Raw genomic sequence first — 7,500 nt, 5'->3', positions numbered from 1 at the left:
GCCAGGGCCCGAAGGCAGCCCCCCCGCGGGCGAGAGAGCAAGCCAGCAGGGGCTGTCGCCTGCCGCGGCCAGCGACGTCGGGCTGGCCCCTGCCGCGGCCAGCGATGTCGGGCTGTCGCCTGCCGCGGCCAGCGACGTCGGGCTGGCCCCTGCAGCGCCTAGCCTCTCCCACGCAGGGGCAGGCCAGAACGCGGGGGGCCAGGGCCCGAAGGCAGCCCCCCCGCGGGCGAGAGAGCAAGCCAGCAGGGGCTGTCCGCGCGTCGCGCAGCGCGGCATGGCTGCGGGGGCCGCGCGCGCGCGCCCAAGCGCCCAAGGGCCCCCAAGGGCCCCAGGCCCTCAGGCCCCAGCGCCCCAGCGCCCAGCGCGGGCGGGCGCGCGCGCGCGTGTGGTCTTTGAGGGGCGCCGGCCTGGTGGCTCCCTAAAGAGCAATAAGTGTCATTGCAGCTCTGGCAGGGGGAGACACTACTAGGTCCCAGCTGTCACCCCCCCTCTAAAAAATTCATTTCTTGGTATTTTGAGCTGAAATTTTGCACAGAGGTTGGCAAAAATCCAATCCACCTTCATTAATTTTCCCAGAATTTTTCGAGGTCGGGAAGTATTTGTTTTAATTTTCCTACCATTAGAAATCGAGTAAATCCGCAAAACTAGGAACCGGCCCGGAATGACCCCAAATTCAGTGGGCAGCCTCATAAAAATATGGCTGATTTTACTGGATTGGTTTCATGTGGAAAGCACGACGTTTTCTTGTAGGAATGCGGGAACCCCGGCAGCTCGCCTGCCGCGGCCAGCGACGTCGGGGACGCTGGCCTGCGCTGTCGAGCCCGCGAGGGCTGTCTCCGCGGCAGGCCCCCCCTGAACGGGGCACGACAGGCCACCGCGCTGGCTCGTCCAGCGTCGACAGTCCCTCGTCCAGGTTTCAGATCGCGCCAAGTCGAACCCATGACCTGCTCAAGCCATCGTGCGCTGCCGAATTCGCATCTGCGTGTAGGCTGCCATTCCACGCGGCAGCCCCTGTTTTCGTCAGCGTGCCCCCCTGACGAATTTTCCTGCCTGGTCCAGTCCAGCGTCCAGCCCCTGTTCGTCGAAAAATCTGCGCTGCCGATTTTCCACGCGGCAGCCCCTCTTTTCGTCAGCGTGCCCCCCTGACGAATTTTCCTGCCTGGCCCGGCCGGTCCAGCATCCAGCCCCTGTTCGTCGAAAAATCTGCGCTGCCGATTTTCCACGCGGCAGCCCCTGTTTTCCTCAGCGTGCCCCCCTGACGAATGTTCGTCGAAAAATCTGCGCTGCCGATTTTCCACGCGGCAGCCCCTGTTTTCCTCAGCGTGCCCCCCTGACGAATGTTCGTCGAAAAATCTGCGCTGCCGATTTTCCACGCGGCAGCCCCTCTTTTCGTCAGCGTGCCCCCCTGACGAATGTTCGTCGAAAAATCTGCGCTGCCGATTTTCCACGCGGCAGCCCCTCTTTTCGTCAGCGTGCCCCCCTGACGAATTTTCCTGCCTGGCCCGGCCGGTCCAGCCCCTGTTCGTCGAAAAATCTGCGCTGCCGATTTTCCACGCGGCAGCCCCTCTTTTCGTCAGCGTGCCCCCCTGACGAATTTTCCTGCCTGGCCCGGCCGGTCCAGCATCCAGCCCCTGTTCGTCGAAAAATCTGCGCTGCCGATTTTCCACGCGGCAGCCCCTCTTTTCGTCAGCGTGCCCCCCTGACGAATTTTCCTGCCTGGCCCGGCCGGTCCAGCCCCTGTTCGTCGAAAAATCTGCGCTGCCGATTTTCCACGCGGCAGCCCCTCTTTTCGTCAGCGTGCCCCCCTGACGAATTTTCCTGCCTGGCCCGGCCGGTCCAGCCCCTGTTCGTCGAAAAATCTGCGCTGCCGATTTTCCACTCCGCAGCCCCTGTTTTCGTCAGCGTGGCCCCCTGACGAATTTTCCTGCCTGGCCCGGCCAGTCCAGCGCCCAGCCCCTGTTCGTCGAAAAATCTGCGCTGCCGATTTTCCCCGACGAACCTGCAGCTGCACAAATCCGCGCTGCCACTGCCCCATTGTCTGGACCAACAGTCTTTTCCATCAAGCCCTGGACTATAAATCGTCCAGACTCATCGCCAGCACCCGCTGCCGATTCTGCCGACTTTGCCGATTTCGTCGGCGCTGCCGATTCCAACACTGCACCCACCGTGTCTAAACCAGCGCTGTTTCGTCAGCGTGTCCCCTTGACGAATTTCCCTGCCTGGCCTGGACAGTCCATCTTCCAGCCCATGTTCATCGAAAAATCTGCGCTGCCGATTTCCCCGACGAACCTGCAGCTGCACAAATCTGCGCTGCCGATTTCCCCCCCTGTCGGCATGGCTGCCGCTGCCCCGATGTCCAGACCAACAGTCTTTTTTGTCGACTTTGCCGATTTTGTCCGCGCTGCCGATTCCAACACTACCCCCTGCATCCAAACCAGCATTGTTTCGTCAGCTCTTCCCCTGACGATTTTAGCCCTGTAACAAACAGTAGGCCTCCAATCCCGCCAACGGGAGCCAAGTTGATAGGGAAGAGAATTGAATGACGCGCCTGGTCCTCGCACCCCGCCACCCGAGGGGCCTTTTTCCCGGCAGCCTCTGAAAAACTCTAGCTTTCACGGTCCTCGCCGCCCCTCACCACCATGGCAGGTGTCATGGGGTTAATTTTTCGCAACGAAATCCAACCCGTGCGGCAGCCTAGTCCCTCACTAGACTCAGCCTTCCCTCGCCACTCCCACTCGTGTTTGCCTAGTAACTAAGCAAGCGGAATACACAAGCAAGAATAGGAATCAAAGTGCACAACAAGCTTTACAGGAAATCTTTCCCAACCTTTATTAATCTCATACACAAAGGAAACTATACACAAATCCGTATGTGTGCTATGCACAAAGTTTACATGCTACACAAGCTACCTCTAACTAGTGTTCTTGCATGCCCCTACATGCTGGACATCCCCACCCGAACGCCCTTACATTTTGAACATTCCCACCCGAATGCTCTCTACATTTGGAACACTCTCACCCGAATGCTCTCCCCACACACAAGAGCTGCATCTTGTATTTATAGACAAGCAAAGGAGCTGCAAAGGCTCCTCCCCATTATCCCCCATTTTCAGGAACTAGTGGAGCACTACCTCTCCCCCACGCTCCCATGTTTTCAGGACATGGTGGAGCACTACCTCACACCCATTATCCCATGTTTTCAGGACATAGTGGCCCGGCCAGCACCCAAGTTATGCTCCCATGTTCTGCCTCCCATGAAGCTGCCACTTCCCCCATTTTCGGGCTGTCTGCTTGCCAGCCCCAGCTGCCAGTTTCTGCTGCGTCAGCTGCTGACTTAGAAGGTCCATCACCTAAGTCCCACGTCCATGCCAAGTCACAAGCTCAAAGACTCGCATAGACCATTGCATGCTGCCTGCCGAATCCATTCCTGCCTATGCAAGGCTGCCGCAATCCATCGCTGCCGAATTCTAGGCAGTGTGCCTTCGTTGGCGCGTCCCAGCGCCTAGAGCTCTTTTCCCATGCCTTGGACAGTCCCTCGCCCAAGTTTCCAATCGTGCCAAGTCGAGCCCCTGACTTGCACAAGTTGCTGCGCGCTGCCGAATCCGCATCTGCGTGCAGGCTGCCAATGCCTGCGCTGCCGAATTCGCATATGCGTGCAGGCTGCCAATCTCTGCGCTGCCGAATTCGCATCTGCGTGCAGGCTGCTCCTGCCTACGCTGCCGAATTCTGCGATAGCCCCAATTCTCGTCAGCCTACCTCCTGACGAGGCTTGGACAGTCCCTCGTCCAGCCCATGTTCGTCAACAATCTTCGCTGCCGATTTTCCCTTGACGAACCTACAGCCGCATAAATCTGCGCTGCCGATTTCTCGCACTGATGGCATGGCTGCCAGCACCCTCAGGCCTTGTTTTGGCCAGCCAGCCAAGGCGTGCACCTCGTGCACATTTGACACTGTGACAAACCACCCCTACCAAAAGAACCCGACGCCCTCGTCGGACAGATTTGAAGTACCCTTTGCACCGCATCTGTTCCTCATCACACTTCATGTTTCTCCGCATGAAACCTCTTCGGTTTTCCCACATTCAACAACAAATTCAGTCCACCGAATCTTTGTCAACCTGTTTCCAAACCAAGCTGTGACACATTCTGTTTTGGCTCGTTAGTTTTTCCACAAATGTCAAACACATCATACTCGCAAGTATGTTTTCGCAAAGTTTAGATGCCATGCCGCCTAGCACCCAAGGAATCCGTCCCTTCCTTCACAAAATACATCCACACAAAATCACTTTGAAGAACCCATATGAGCTCCCATACGAACATCTAGTTCTTCAACCATTCTGCGTGCCCCAAAACTGCAAGTATACCAATATTGCTTACTTGTCTGCTCTTCAGCAATCAACACATCCTGCCGAATTCGCCTCTGCCCCTGCAAGGCTGCTGCTTGATCATCGCTGCTGAACTCAATGCAGTGTGTTTTTCGTTGGCGCATCCTCACGCCTGGAGTTAAACCATGATCTGTCCATCGTCAAAGTTTTGAAACTCCCCCAAGTCTGCCTCGCACAAGGCAGTTTGGCCGCTCCTAAGTCTTCATCAACTCAGCTGGCCCCCTTCACACTAACTCTTTCCTTAGTGTTGAGCACACGTCTAGGATTTACGTATGCCATTTCTTCTCCATCCTTCCCCACGGAAGTAGCACTAGGCTGTGCTCTCAACAGGCAGTCCCTTGCGAAGTGCTTCCCCTCGCAAATAAAACAGCCCAAACATGATTCCGAAACATTTTCTTGCCCTTGGCTTCTGACTCCCTTTTGTCATCAGCCCTCTTAGGTTCTCCACCTGCAAGAAATAAGAATGAGACAGTGCTGTTACGCCCAGCACCAACTCAGTTTCGATGATCAACTCCATCTCATGTCGAAGTCTTTCGGCAAGTCCCTCCAAGTCCATTTGTAACCTGCCATAGCACAAACACATAGCATCCCAGCATCAAGTTTCGTCTGACCTGGTTCCCCCATGCGCTACTGTCATGCCCCAGAAACTTCGTCATGCACACAAGATTTCGCTGACGCAAAACAGCCCCAACTGTTTTCAACCTTCGCTGTATGTTTCGTCCACCGAAAACTCGCAACCCTTTGTCCCAACAAAGGTCATTGGCATTTTGCTTCCATCACTGCAATCCATCGCAATGCCCAAAATAGCCACTCGTACTGATTTCAAGACAGCACACAAAATCATCTTCGTCGACGATTTTGGCTTCCACACCAAGCCCACTGAATCGGCTGCCGAATCTGTCACCCAGTCTGTCCCTCGACATCGCGCAGACTCTTTGAGACACACCCCCACGGTACTGCCTCCTCTGTTATGCCTCCAATCCTGGTCCCAGCGTGACTAAAGTCTATCTCAGCCACTGTCTTCTTCACCCTGAACTATCCATCATCAAGGTCTCCACCGAAGACATCAATTCTGCCTCCCCAAAGGCAGTAAGCACAACAAATCTTCGTAGATTCGTCTGCCCTCAACTTGGTCTCTGGATTTTGCTTTCACCTCCCTGAACATTCATCTCCCTGAACATTCCTTCCTTGAGATGCACAACAATCCCTACGTTCTGCCACCAAGGCAGCAAGCAAGGCCAGACCGCATCCACTCCGATATATGCTGGCTCATGATGACTGAATTCCATCTCGGTCATCTAGCAAACGTATAAGGTTTACGTATGCCTAATCTCAAACGCCATCTTCCACAATGACAACTTCAAGGTTTCCCCTCCTTGGGCAACAATCTCATACAAAGTAATTTCCATCGCAAGAGAACAACAATGCAAATTTCAGTTTCGAACTCTTACCGATTTGCCTTCTCGTCTGACAGTCCATCATCAGCAGCAACAAGTTTAGGCTCTCCACGTTTACTTGCTTCTTCTTCTGTCTCGCCCCATCCTTCCCTCAAGGCTTTGACGAAAATACAGAAGTACCCAGCAGCCCCTCCGCTGGACCCTGCTCTCAAGCCTGCCAGTCCATCTGACAGTTTCAATGGCCGAATCAGCACCCATTTTGCGCTGATCCCTTCATCATCACTTTGCGTCGCCCATGGAGTTAAACCCCCCAAAACTCCGCAGCCCTTTTGAACACCAACACTGCCCAAAATGCTAGAAAGTTTACCTCAAATGGTTCGGAACAAATCAGCCCTTCGATCTGCCCTCACAGAACAGCCCATCGTCTGTGCTACGAAACAGTCCATCGTTTCGTCAAGAACGCAAGCTGCGCTCTCCTCCAAAGTTTCTGCCAGTCCCATCGGCAGCAGCAATGTTTCCCTCAAATCAGTGCCTTCGATTTGTCCAGAGAAACATCAGCATTCTCGTTGCTGATCATTGCGCTGAAATCTGCCTATCCCTTGGCAGAAGCAGTAGTCCTCCCAAATCACTCCGTTGATTTGGCCGCAGAATCATTCCCGTCATCCTGCAAAGACAGCAACAGCGCTCTGATACCACTTGTCACGGGGTTAATTTTTCGCAACGAAATCCAACCCGTGCGGCAGCCTAGTCCCTCACTAGACTCAGCCTTCCCTCGCCACTCCCACTCGTGTTTGCCTAGTAACTAAGCAAGCGGAATACACAAGCAAGAATAGGAATCAAAGTGCACAACAAGCTTTACAGGAAATCTTTCCCAACCTTTATTAATCTCATACACAAAGGAAACTATACACAAATCCGTATGTGTGCTATGCACAAAGTTTACATGCTACACAAGCTACCTCTAACTAGTGTTCTTGCATGCCCCTACATGCTGGACATCCCCACCCGAACGCCCTTACATTTTGAACATTCCCACCCGAATGCTCTCTACATTTGGAACACTCTCACCCGAATGCTCTCCCCACACACAAGAGCTGCATCTTGTATTTATAGACAAGCAAAGGAGCTGCAAAGGCTCCTCCCCATTATCCCCCATTTTCAGGAACTAGTGGAGCACTACCTCTCCCCCACGCTCCCATGTTTTCAGGACATGGTGGAGCACTACCTCACACCCATTATCCCATGTTTTCAGGACATAGTGGCCCGGCCAGCACCCAAGTTATGCTCCCATGTTCTGCCTCCCATGAAGCTGCCACTTCCCCCATTTTCGGGCTGTCTGCTTGCCAGCCCCAGCTGCCAGTTTCTGCTGCGTCAGCTGCTGACTTAGAAGGTCCATCACCTAAGTCCCACGTCCATGCCAAGTCACAAGCTCAAAGACTCGCATAGACCATTGCATGCTGCCTGCCGAATCCATTCCTGCCTATGCAAGGCTGCCGCAATCCATCGCTGCCGAATTCTAGGCAGTGTGCCTTCGTTGGCGCGTCCCAGCGCCTAGAGCTCTTTTCCCATGCCTTGGACAGTCCCTCGCCCAAGTTTCCAATCGTGCCAAGTCGAGCCCCTGACTTGCACAAGTTGCTGCGCGCTGCCGAATCCGCATCTGCGTGCAGGCTGCCAATGCCTGCGCTGCCGAATTCGCATATGCGTGCAGGCTGCCAATCTC

Source organism: Populus nigra, chromosome 2 (assembly GCF_951802175.1).
Source record: "Populus nigra chromosome 2, ddPopNigr1.1, whole genome shotgun sequence".
Lineage (NCBI taxonomy): Eukaryota > Viridiplantae > Streptophyta > Magnoliopsida > Malpighiales > Salicaceae > Populus > Populus nigra.
The sequence above is the reverse complement of the archived record's forward strand: the minus strand, read 5'-3'. Positions refer to the sequence as shown.